Consider the following 13,574-nt stretch of genomic DNA (forward strand, 5'->3'; position numbering starts at 1 on the left):
TGTTTTCAATTTTATCCTCCTCATTCATACCAAACCCTAGAACTTTACTCCCAAGCCTCCCCTAATATAAGTACATCCTATTTAAATCACTGATTGCTCTTCTAGACATTTTATTTAAAAAAAATCGTCTAGATGTGTTTGTTTTATAACTCAGCTGAGCTGTCCATAGCTACTATTGTCACAGCAATCCAAACTTACAGAAGACTACTTGAATGCATTTCTCTGCAGTTCTTCTTGGTGTTCCAGCCTATCCTGACCCTCTTCAGTAGTTTGATATTATAGTAGAATTCTGTGCCATGCTATTGACAGAGCAGTCATTCAATAAACATCAACTCAATGAATTATATCATCATCCATCTATCAGATCTGCAGCAAAACAGAACGAAACACCAGGGGATAGCCTAGCTGCAGTGAGGAATATCACCAAGAGCAATCTCATTTTGTGAGTTATATAAGAATTAATTTTTTCCGAAATATAGTTTAGAATAACCAGTCAACCAGCAGGGAGAAAATTTTGATGGATGAAAAAAATTAACTTTAAAAATTAAATCACGAAAGGAAGAAACAGGAGGGAACGATTTTTTTAACACAGGAATTTCCCTATAAAGATGACAAATCAAACAGACGTTTTTCATTCCTTCTTACTTTTAACAATAATAAAAAGAATCTAATTTTAATTTTTAAGGCATAAATTCACAAGTATAGGAACAGAAAAAGAGAAAACAGCTATAGAATTTGTAAATTAGAAAGTGGATAGTAACTGAATACAACAGAAAAAACAAACCTGAGGGGAACACTAATAAAACTGACCCATTTTATATCACCAGATCCTGCAAAGTTCAGGAAATGAAGACATTTAGAAACACAAAAAATAACATGTAAACTAGAGTACTGAATGCTGAGACACCCCTCCCCATCCCAAGCTTCTATCTCACTCGGGCCCTGGGACATTGGTCACCTGAGTTAGAGATGATAAGCAAGTCTAAGGAGACTGCCAATGAAGATCTAAAGACACAAACACAAGGGGATTCTCTAACTCAGTCCAGCCAATCACCTGCAAGGGAATCTAAAAGTCAGGAAGTGCCATTGGTCAGCATTCGAAACTGTCAATCACCTTTCACTTTCCTGTCCCCATTCACAGCAGCTAACCAGACACCTGAAGAAGTCTCTAACATGAAAGATGGAAACAAAAATATGCAGAAAATCAATAGGGAAGTCATGGGGGGGCTTTAAAAAGAAAATCTAACATAAATATCTTTACAGTGGAGAGGAGAGAACCCATATTCATGAGACAAGGAGGAAATAGCAGCAAAAGGAACATTTAGAGAAATGATCTCAAAATTAAAAATATAATTATAGAAATGAAAACTCAATAGAAGGGAAGAAATTTAAAGCTGAGATATGGCTCAAAAAGTACAGCATAAATAAAAACGATAGAAAATTAGAGGATCAATCCTAAAGGCAGAGCTCCAAATGCAGGCTGTCCAAGAGAAGAGAGGCAAGATGCAATCAACAAACGTTCTAAGTTCTTCTTAGAACTAAAAATGAGTTTCTAGGTTGGAGGTACTGTCCAAGTTCCCAGTATAATGGATGGAAAGACATCGACACAAGGCAAATTATCATGAAATTGGAAAGACTCAGGAAAGTAGGAGGAAAGGGAACATCGTCCTCCCAATTCGGAAGGAAAATGATTTCCAAGCTGGGATTCTGTACCACCTATCAATCAAATATGACAAGAATAATGACACGTTCAATAGACAGGGGCCAGAAATAACTCACCTCTCACACTTCCTGTTTTAGGGAGAAACTAGAGGATGTGTTCCACTAAGAGGAAAGTGAAAGTCCAGAAAGAGGGCACAGTGAACGGCTAGTGAAAGGGCAGAGGGCAGAAGGCAGCACACCCCATGGCAGCTGCAGAAACGAGCTTTCAATAGGGAAGAAAGGGGCTGCCTGCACCTGTCCAGATTTCCTCAAAATACGGAATTTAAAATAAGTGCAAAGAGTTAAAAAACAATTCCACAATCTCTTAAATTGGGGGGAGGGCAGGAAATAGGAACGAAAGGGGACAGCAACAGCAGGGTCACGGTGCTTTACTCTAGTTTTGAGGTACTGGGGAACAAACCCGTGGTCCTGCACACACAGGCAGGTGCTCTGCTGCAGAGCTGTATCCCCAGCCCTCATTTTATTGAGACAAGGTCTCACCAAGTTAGTTGCCCAGGCTGGCCTCAAACTTGCAACCCTTCTACCTCAGCCTCCTGAGGAGCCGGGATTACAGGTGTGCACCAGCATGCCCAGCAGCTGTTGATTAAAATATCCCAAGTTCCTGTGAATATAACAGAGAGCAGGTAAGTGGCTGTGGCCAGGGAGTGGGGAAGAGAAGAGGGGAGGTGTGGATGTGGACAGAAGAAATGGGAGGGACCACTGCTATGGAATGTCTTTCCTATGGGATAAAATGCTCGAAACTTGATGGTGGCGAGGGCTGCACAATTCTGTGAACATACTAAGAATTCCTGGATTCCACATTTTAAATGGGTGAATTGTGTGATACATGAATTATAGCTCAATAAATCTGTTTTGAAATAAAATATTTAGCAGTGCGTATGAAAAAGAAAAACAAAGTCCTCTGAATAAAATAATACCATATTAACTATGTCCTGCTTTCACAAGTCCAGCTTTAGGTTATAAGTCTCCTGATCAGAAACACATTTAAGCAACTTAAGGAACAAGTTTAAATGAGGTTCTACTGTCTTCTTTTGACAAATGCTGCGTCTCTCTGACAGAGTGTGAAGGGCAGTTCAACAGTCATTTAACTGCTCCGTTACCAACTCAGGCTTCCTCAGAAGTCCCACGAGGAGAGAAGTAGAGGCAAAGGGGACTCTAAAATGCAGTCCCCGTTGAGTGCTGAAAAACAACACCTCCCCATAGACACAGGGACCTGTGCGAAGCCCAGCTCAGGAGCTTCCAGGGGACCCTGTAAATGCAACATGGAAAAACTCATACGAGAATTCACAGGAAATCAGGGCACAGAAAGTAACTCTGGAAAAGTCTGCATGGCCAAGCTGATGTCTCACTAGCAGTCCCATCAGCAGAGACGAAGAAGCAAAATAAATTCCAGTGGCTTTGAAGGGCTGGAATCTAGTTGAAAGACAAGATGGCAAGAAATATGTTCAAAATCATTCAGAATAAAATTCCTTCCTGAAACATAGAATTCTAAAATGTCCTACTAGTAGTATAACCCTTGACTAGCAATTGTTTTCAGTTTTTTATTTATTTATTGGGGGGAGGGGTACCAGGGATTGAACGCAGGGGCACTCAACCACTGAGCCACACCCCAGCCCCATTTTGTATTTTATTTAGAGACAGGGTCTCACTGAGTTGCCTAGTGCCTCACTTTGGCTGAGGCTGGGTTTGAACTCACCATCCTCCTACCTCAGCCTCCCAAGGCCCTGGGATGACAGGTGTGTACCACTGGGCTGGGCAGTGTCCTTTTATTTTTTTCATAAACCAATGCAATTGGATTTCATTAACAGCTAATTTTTGCCAAATTTAGTTCTAACATTCATTTAAGTTAAATGACCACAAAGAATATTTAAGCTGTACTTTTGCATTCCTTTAATTCAAAAGCAACAGGATCAAATTTTTTTCAGGTTGTGAATAAACATGCCATACTTCAGGCTAAAACCATATTTTATTCCAAACTTAGGAGTAAAAAACACAGCTCAAAAAGAAATGACTTCTCAACCTTGAATTCAGGGGCATTAATATTAATGACATTCTCACTCATTTCAAAGGCATGTCCCAGAGTGTTTATATTATGAAAAATGGGTCTGCGGTGTCATCGTTAGTCATGTGAAATTGTTTAATCTGAGGTTTTGCTAGATTTGTAACAGCTGCACCCATGCTTACAGCTGAGAGTGGTCTTCACAGCATGGCACCCTGGACAGGCTTAGATCTGGTTGGCATGAACATGCTGTACTGGTCAATGGGTATATGAGTTCAGTATTTCTATAGCTACAAGTTTAGTCAGAATAAAGTTCTGTTTTGGATCAACAGTATACAGCCAATGCATCAGGGCTTTCAGAAGTTGATGGTATTGGTTACAGAAGGGCAGGACAAAGGCTTCCATTCATACACAAGCATCCAGAAAATGACTCAACTTGAGTTTGTGGAATTCAAATTTTGTTTGGGAAAACGATATGCATATCAAATACACCGTGGATCTAATTTGTTTTCTGGCATTTACTGAGGATCTCAGGGCACGTTACCAAGCAGAAACTGGTTAGGCAGTACTCAAATCCTTCCAATGTCTCTATTTACACAGTAGAAAGGTGCAACAAAAAGCCTGTCACAGTTTTGCTTGAGATACTTCCAGAGGAAGCTCTGGCCACCCTCAGACATGGGCCTACTGATGCCACAAAAAGAGAAGCCAACAGGAAGCAGCTCCCCTGGGTCACAGTCAACAGCCTTGCCACTAACCTCGGTTTCCTTCTCTGTAAACATTTCAAAGAGAAGTCATTATTGAAGATGAATGTTTTCAGCTACAATCTATTGATGTCTGGGTAACCAGAATTGCTCAGCTCTTTTGATTGCTGAAAAGGTAATCATGCAACAAGAATTAAGACATTTAAAGGGATGTGAAAACGTGAGAAACCAGTGAAGTTCCTCAGAAGTTCCATTTGGGCAAGTCTCTTGGGAACTCCCTAATTCTGAGTCAAATTAATGTTTTTTGAAGAGATCCCACTCAAGTTTTCTTTCTTTACTTTTCTTCCCTCTTTTCTTCCCTCCCTCCCTCCCGCCCTTTCTTTCTCTCTGTGTGTGTGTATGCCTGTGCGCACTGGAATCAACTCAGGGCCTCACTCGTGCTAGGTACTCTACCACTAAGCAGCGCCCACAAACTCTATTTTCTTTTTTAAAAGTGCCTATCTTACCTTAGTACATATGGTTACTGTGAGACTCACATAAAATCTAAATGAAAATAATCTGAAAAGTACAAAGTACTAATATGGCATATGACTAATGCTAGAACTGAACCAAGAAATCAAAGAAAGTGTGTGTGTGACGGGTGCTCATAAAACCAATGAATTTTTTTTTTATTTTTAGCGTAGAGGACACAATACCTTTATTTGATTTATTTATTTTTATGCGGTGCTGAGGATCAAACCCAGTGCCTCATACGTGTTAGGCAAGCACTCCACTGCTGAGCTACAAACCCAACCCAAACCAATGCATTTTTAAGAATCCATAAAACAAAAAGGTCTGATTTCTAAAGAATACATATTAGTTTTCAGAACAAATAATTCTCCTATAGATAAGAAATTTTTAACTCACCAGAGAGAATAATTCTCCCAATAGGTAAGATAAATTTGTTCTAATCTATCCATTTTTTTCTAAGTGTTAATTTGACAACAAAATGCATTTCAAAATTATGTAAAAGTTAGTAAATTACTTTGGACAAAGGTCATAAATTCAAATGTCCACATGGATAAAGCATTCAGATGAGCTCAAGGCCACGAGAAAACACAGCCAAAGAAGACAGCCAGGAATCAGCTCCTGCCAGCTGCTGCCGTTAAAAGGAGCTCCGCAGTGCTGTCAGACCACTTTTTATTTTTAAAGAGCTGCAAATGTAGATTGTTTTTAGGGTGAAATCTCTTAATGTTTAAATGTTAGTAACTGGCTCAAAAAAATCTTAAAACATTATGCACAAGTCACATAAAACACATCTGCAAAGGTGATAAGGTATCTGCTTTACCAGCTCTACCTTGATGGTTTCACAGAGAGCATTTCATAAACCGTCACTAATCATCAGGAAAATACAAATCAAAACCACAGTGAGATATCACCTCACTCCTGTTAAGAAAGGCTACTATCAAAAAGATAAGAGATGGGGATGGAGTTGTAGCTCAGTGGTAGAGCACTTGCCTTGCATGTGTGAGGCACTGGGTTCAATCCTCAGCACACATAAAAATAAGTAAAGGCATTGTATCATTATGCAACTAAAACATTTTTTAAAAAAAGATAAGCAATAACAACTTCTTGGAACCCTTATATACTGTTGGTGGGTATATATATATTGCTACAGTCATTATGGAAAACAGCATAGGTGTTCCTCAAAAAAATTAAAAAATAGAACTTCTACCATATTCAACCCACTATTGGTTGTATATCCAAAGGAAATGAAATCAGTCTCCTAGAGACATCTGCATTCCCATAAAATTTACTGCAGCACTATAGCCAAGAAATGGAAGCGACCTAAGTGTCCATCAACTGATGAATGGATAAACAAAATGTGGTACATAATGCACAATGGAGTACTAGTCAGACATAAAAAGAATGAAATCCTATCATTTGAGACAACATGGACAGAACTGGAAGTCATTATGTAAGGGAAATCAGCCAGCACAAGAAAAACAAACACCCATGATCTCACTCCTGTGGAATCTAACAGCGCTGACCTCACAGAAGTTGAGAGTAGAAGGATGGCTACCAGCAGTGAAGAGCAGGGGACAGCTGACCAGGAAAGGGTGATCGGCAGGTATTAAGTTATGGTTAAATAGGAAAGATAAGTTCTGCATTCCATTTCACAGTCTAATGACCACAGATAACAATAGTATACTGTATATTCTAAAAAGCTAGAAGAAAGGATTTTGAACGTTTTCTCATGAAGAAAGGACGTTGTTTCAGGAGATGTGCATGTCTGCCCTGACTGGAACACTACATAAAGCAAACATGCATCAAAATATCATGAGGCACCCCATAAATATGTACAATTTTTATGTATCAAATAAACAGACTGATTGACTGGTTGATCAAATAACTGTGACAATATTGGAGAGAAAATCAGAAATCCTCATGCATACCAGGAATTCAAAATTTTAAATACTTTGGTAAATAGTCTAGAAGTTTCGTAAAAAGTCAAACCTATATCTACCCTGTACTCCTACATTTTTACCCATGAGAAATGAAGGCATATGTCCATACAACTTGTGCATAAACATTCATAGAAGATTTATTTGTATAGAGAAATACTGGAAACTACCCAAAATTCCATAAAAAGGTAAAGAAATATTGAAACAATGGAATACTACTCAGCAATAAAAAAGAAATGAACTACTAATACATGGACAATTCTCAAAACAGTTATGATAACTGAAAGAAGATGGGCCAAAAAAAAGAGTAAATAATGTATGATTCTTTTTGTATAAAATTCTAGAAAGTCTGAATTAATGTATAGTGATGGAAAGCAAATCAGCAATCATCAGGGATGTGGCTGGGAGAGGGGAATAAGAAGGAGGATGGGAAAAGCACCGGGGGAAATCTGTGGGACGGTGGCGATGGGTTCATGGTGTACTGATATTTACAGGGCACAATCTGAGGCTTCTGACACAGGTGCCACTCAGTGTACATCAATATACAGTTTCAAAATTAACTAATGTGTAACCCTTCAGCTTTAGCCACTGCAGCCAGGATATGATGTAACCAAAGACGGTTCTGATTCAGCGCAAGAATATTTTTAAAGATGTCCTGTTTTCACCATTCTGTCTCAAGAACAGACAATTCTCCAAAATTCAAGTTACTTTTACATCAAATGACACTTAAATTCTTTTAAAACCAAAATTACTTAGTACAATTTTAAGTATACCTTGTAGAACTAAATAAAGATACCAGAAAATGTTATAGTGAAATATATTCCCAGCTCTTAATTCCTCCAAAGAAATGTCACTACCAAAATTCAAAATACTTTTATTTTTTTCTTAGCTTATAACTACTCAATATTTTAAAAAATCAGTTATGCATTTCATATAAAATATTTTTATTTTTGTATTATTCTTAAAATTTGCTGAATAGTTGCAAAAAATACCTATGGATTGAGATACTTATCATCAAGCAAAACTGTGATTAACTATGTCAACTTTTTAAAAGTTGTGCAAAAGCACGCAAACCCCACACCCGGCGCCGGACACGTGACACCGGCACAGACCGCGGGCACAAACCAGGGACCCAGAGCAGGGCACAAGCCCGCGAGAGGGCGCGTGCCCCGAAGCAGGCCTTGGCAGGTGCAGCCGCCCCCTGCAGCCGCTGGCGCGCAGACCTCCAGCTGGTTGATCCCCAACTCCCACCAAAAGAAATCCGGTACCGAGGACTTCACGGGCGAGTGCCATCAGATACTTAACGAAATATTACCAATGCTGGGCAAACGAGACAAAAACGGGAGGGAGGCCCTTCCCGGCCCTTTCCAGGAGGGAAGCTTTTCCCAAGGGCGTCCTACGACTCCGTAAATACCAAATGTCGGAGCCTGAAAAACCACCACTGGGCGCTCCTCCTCGGGACCTGAACGCACGAACCGGCCGGGGATGGCTCAGTGGTAGGCGCTGGCCTGGCAGGCGCCGGGCGCTGGGTTCCATCCTCAGCACCGCATACAAATGAAATACGGATAAATTCTCTCCCTCCTCTCTCTCTTAAAAAATAAACCAAAAACTCCTCAACAAAATGCAGTAACATATATATGTTATATATATGTTAAAACATATATAATATATATTAAAAAAGAATTCTATAACACTGTATAGCAGTTATGATGTAATAAATCATATTAATAGAAGAAAAAAACATAATCACTGGTCATCTCAACAAACAGAAAATTCTATAGGATTCACCAAAAAAAAAAAGGAAAATAAAACCCTGCTGAAAGCAATGATCAAGGTCAGCAAGGTTGCAAGTTACATGTTCAACATACAAAAATCCATTACATTTTTATATACTGCTGCAACAATCAATCCAACAATGAAAAATTTTTAGATCATATTCACAATAGCATCAAAAACAAAAACTTCAAGATAAATTTAACAAAAGAAATTTAAATTAAAAATTACTAAATATCGCTGAGAGAAATTAAAAGATCTAAATGAATGAAAAGTTTACATGATCCTGGTAAAATGGCAATCTCACCCCCAAACAGATCGATAGATTCAATAGAGCTCCAATCAAAATCCATCACAGCAGGGTTGTTCTGGAGAAAAATCGCAAGTTAATCCTAAAATTTATATGTCTAAGTAACCCAGAATAGCCTAAATGATTTGGAAAAATGAGAAACACGTTAGAAGACTTAAACTTCCCAACTTCAAATTTACTAAAAGCTACCATATGAAGACAGCCTGGTGGTAATGTAAGAGCAAGCATACAGATCACTGAAACAGAAATGAGAGGCTAGAAATAAACCTTACACTTATGGCCAAATTGATTTTTTTTTTCCTTTTGGCAGTACAGGTAACTGAACCCAGGGATCCTTGCATGCTAAGCAAGTGCTCTATTACTGAGGTACAACCCCAGCCCATTTCCTATTGTTTTGCAACAGGGTCTAGCTAAGATACCCATGTGGGCTTTTAAGTTGAGATCCTCCTGCCTCAGCCTCCAAAGAAACTCAATAATAAACTGTGCCACCACACCCAGCTATGGTCAACCGATTTTTTACCATGGTGCCAAGGCAAATTACATGGAGAAAAGACAGGTTTTTTCCCAACAGTGTTGGGACAACTGCATATCCACATGCAAAAAGATGAATTTGAATCCATTCCTCAGGGCATACATGAAAATTAAGTGAAATTTGATAATAGCCTTAAAACTGTAATTCAAAAAAAGAAAAAATAATGAATTGGACTTCTCAAATTTAAAAACTTTTTTTAACATGATGAAAATGAGGACAAGTAACAGAGAGAAATTCTTTGCAAAACACATATCTGATAGTGGACTCGTATCCCTAACATGAATGTTTACGACCTCCTACAGTAATAAAACCAAGAACCCAATTTAAAAAATGGAGAAAATATTCAAAAAGATGTGTTTAAAAAGACATAGAAGAGCTAATAAGCAAATGCAAATGTGTTCAACATCATTAGCTAGTAGGGAAATTCAAAATAAAAACAATGAGATACTACTTCAAACCCACCATGATGATGATTATAAAAAAAGACAGAAGTATTGGTAAAGATGTGGCAAAGTTAAAATCCTCACACATTGCTGGTAAGAATGCAAATGATATAGCCACATAGAAAACAGTTTGATTATTAAGAAGTTAATCTTATTTTACAACCAGCACTTTCACTCATATGTATCTGTCCAAGAAAAATAAAAACAGGGGCTGTGGCTGTGGCTCAGTGGTAGCGCACTTTCCTGGTATGTGTGAGGCACTGGGTTCGATTCTCAGCACCGCATACAAATAAATAAAGGTCTACCAACAACTAAAAAATATATATATTTATAAAATAAAATAAAATAAATAAATAAAAACATGTCTAAACACCTGTCCACATCACAGCAGCACTATCCATAATATATCCCTCTGGATACGATCATTTTTAATGAAACATTGAAAATTCAACATAGCTCTCCTATAGGTGTTCTTTCATATTAAACAGTCATTCAGGAGCCATAAACAAGAACAGAGAATATGCATAGATTAGGTTAAAATAAAATTTTAAAGTCATTTCATACTGAACTTTACCCTGAGGCTCTACCACTCTCTGCTTGGAACTAGAGCTCAAGTGAGATTCCTCTGGGTTTCTCTGTGGCCTAGACAATCAGTCCAACTGTCTACTGGCCAGGCTGGCCTCCCTCTGTAGCTGGTTTTCATAAATATAAAATTTGTATAATTGTTACTGGAACTACTTGCTGAAATGTGGAACTGGTTTAAAATACCATTTATTTTAAAATGCTCATGCACAGTTTTATACACATGCCACAACATATCTTCCACATCCAGCCAAACAATTAAGTCAATGTGGTTTTTTTTTTTTTTTTGAAGGACAGGAAAAAAGAAAAAATAAATAAATAAAATTTATATATATATATATATATTTCATATATATATGAAATCTTCCTTTTTAAGGCTGTAATAATTTTTAAAGTAATGAAGAGGAACATGACAAAATGAAAAAAAATGAACTGCAAGGTATAATATACAAAATATATAAAAGTACAATTAATACTTTTATACCAAAGTATAATTAGTACAATTCTAATTAAGTAGGGTACAACTTTTACTCTAGGAGGAGAGGTGAAACAGCCCTTTGATATAAGCAGGAAAACAAATTCTTTGTTGATGCAGTTTAATGGATAAAGTCACAGTGAACATGTTTTCTATCTACGCTTATGAATGAATGATCACCACACATGGTATGAATTCTGTCATCTGTAACAACCTTCCCTTGAGAGAAGAAGCTGTGCGATAGAGTTTTGTGCGGTCTATTTATCACTAAAGGTGAGTGACAATCATAAATAGCTTAAGTTGGGTGGCCTAAAAGTGCTCTGCTCACTGATAACTGGCAAGTCAATCACATCACAGTTTAGACGTGTTCAATGGGGGCACAGGCTAGTCGGAAACCACAGGAGCTTTCAACCCGTTTCAGATTAGAACAAAACAGAGAGAAATTCTTTGCCAAACACATATCTGATAGTCTGTGCTTCTTTAATGCAGGCACATGCAGATGTCCATCTTGGCTGGAAAATTCCTTGGTTCCTTTCCTTAAGATCCTAGTCCCCAACTTAACAGTGTTTTCAAAAACTCCAAATTTCCCCCCAATCCGGAGCCCTAGCCCCTACAACAGGATCACCGAGATGCTAGCTGCACATGCACCCACCTAAAAGATAAAAAGAGCAAGCCAACAAACTACACCCCTAAAAACCACAGAAGAGCTTTGAACGCGACTTGCCCTGGCACTCAGAGCAGGAGTTTCACAGCAGCGCCCACTAGAGCCCGCCCGTTCCTCCAAGGGGGCTACAGGACCTGGCCAGCTCTGGAGGGCGACAGGCTAGGACGCGAGCTCTGCACAGACCCCACGGACCTGAGACAAAGAAATACACCGTTGTTCCTCTCCTCTGAAGAGGACCCAGGCCCCTGCATTCAATGAACAAAAAAGTTCCAACACACCGGCTCCCCCTCCCGCCTCTCTGGGGAGCCCTGCCGCGTGACCTCACCCCCGCCCCCCGCGGCTCCACCGCTCAGTTCGCCCCGCCTGCGACCACGCCCCTCCCCGGCGGCCCCGCCCCTGTGTCTTTACCGCCCTAGACCACGCCCTCGCCGGCCAGGCCCCGCCCCCGGCTCCACCCCTGGCTTCGCCGGCCTCCCCAGCGCGGCCCTGCCCTTCCGCGGGCTGGCACCGCCCCCGCAGCGCTTCCCCCGCCCTCCTCACACCCTGAGCCTGGCGGGAACCCGCTCACCCACCCAGAGCGCGGGCGAGGCGGACGCTCTCGCGAGTCTTCCCTCCCTTCCCCTCCTCCTCACCCCCTGCCCCAGCTGACGCATCGGCCAGACCCTGAGGGAAGCAGCTGCCTTCCCTCCATTCTGCGGCCTCTTTCTTACCGGGTGGTCCTCGCCAGAGCTGCTTCAGCAGTTTGGGCTGTGGCGGAAAGGAAGCCACCGCCCGGGTTCTGTGGCTTGAAAACTTGGCTTGGCCTCGTGTTGGCTTTTTGTTTTGTTTTGACTTTTTTTGGAATTTTCCCGCGGCCTCAGCAGCGGAGCTGCGCGCGCACACGTGCCCGCGGTGCACTCTGGGCTTGCAAGCCGCCCCGCGCGCCCGCGGCCTCGCGGGAAAGACTGGCGGGTCTGGGGGCGGGGCGGGCGCTCAGGGCCTGGCGGAAGTGGCCCCGCGGCGAGTGCAGGGATGGGCTGCTGGGGGTGGTGGAAGGGCCAGAGTGAGAGTCCTGGGTGCGCGCAGCTTCCCTCGGATATTTGCCCCATTGCTTTAAGATTCTGTTCACAGTGCAAAGGAGGTAAAATGGAAATTAGGACACTTTATCAAGGGAGCGAAACTTCTAAACAGGGTCTGGAGTAAGACTTCCTAACCGTGTCCTCCGCAGCAAAAAGGCACCTTTCTTAGGTTAATGATTCCCCTCCCCCCACCCACAAGCGCGCCACACCAGACCTGGTCCGTGTAAATCAATGGGAAGAATATTTTGTACAAAGTTCCGTTCATGTCCGTGGTCTTAGCTTGTCCTGGGTTACGTTTTATTCCAGAATTTAGAAATTGCTTGAGCGTTTTTCATCGGTGTCTAAATTGTAAAATATATTTGTACATATAATAACCTGAGAAGTCTAGTCTTATTAATCTTTAGTTTTAAAATTAGTGTTTCATAATTGCATCTTAAAACTACACGTGTGCTTAAAAAAAAAGCTTACAAGGCAATTATGCATGTAATAAAAATAGGTCTTATTTATTTAAACTTCATCATCTTATGATGAAGGAATCTTCATTTTGCCAAAGAATAAATCCATCAAAGATTAAGTAATTGACCAAGGTCATAAAGCTTGTAAGTAATAAAATGAGCATGTAGGATGGTGGTAGTAACGTTTTAGAAATTACAAGGGGACACAGGAGGAACCCTATCCAAGAATGGAGACAAAATGGGCAAGATTTGCGACTGTGTAGTGGAATAAACTGTTTAAATCCCACCTTAAAAGGGGTCTGTGCTTCTTTGATACAAACATTTTCCCATGTGTGTGAGTCCAAAGCAGAGCCGATGTAGGGACATACACACTTGAATGGCACTCATCCTAACACCTTGGCTATAATAAAGTTGTG

General features: G+C 40.5%; 1 protein-coding gene across 8 annotated transcripts in view; it reads right to left on the reverse strand.

Moving 5' to 3' along the window:
- Fancc (FA complementation group C) overlaps positions 1-12,494 on the reverse strand; it is a 179,275-nt gene extending 166,781 nt beyond the window's left edge. For 4 of the 8 annotated variants that reach the window (XM_078030533.1, XM_078030535.1, XM_078030530.1 and 1 more), the window contains exon 1: positions 12,356-12,494. The gene's annotated coding sequence lies outside the window, so the exon portion shown is untranslated. Of the gene's footprint in view, positions 1-198; positions 218-11,837; positions 11,947-12,355 lie in introns of those variants that run through there. The other 4 variants (XM_078030534.1, XM_078030531.1, XM_078030538.1 and 1 more) reach the window with 4 other exon arrangements.
- Between the last annotated feature and the right edge of the window lie 1,080 nt (positions 12,495-13,574).

The sequence above is a fragment of the Ictidomys tridecemlineatus genome, chromosome 13 (genome assembly GCF_052094955.1).
Source record: "Ictidomys tridecemlineatus isolate mIctTri1 chromosome 13, mIctTri1.hap1, whole genome shotgun sequence".
Taxonomy (NCBI): Eukaryota; Metazoa; Chordata; class Mammalia; order Rodentia; family Sciuridae; genus Ictidomys; species Ictidomys tridecemlineatus.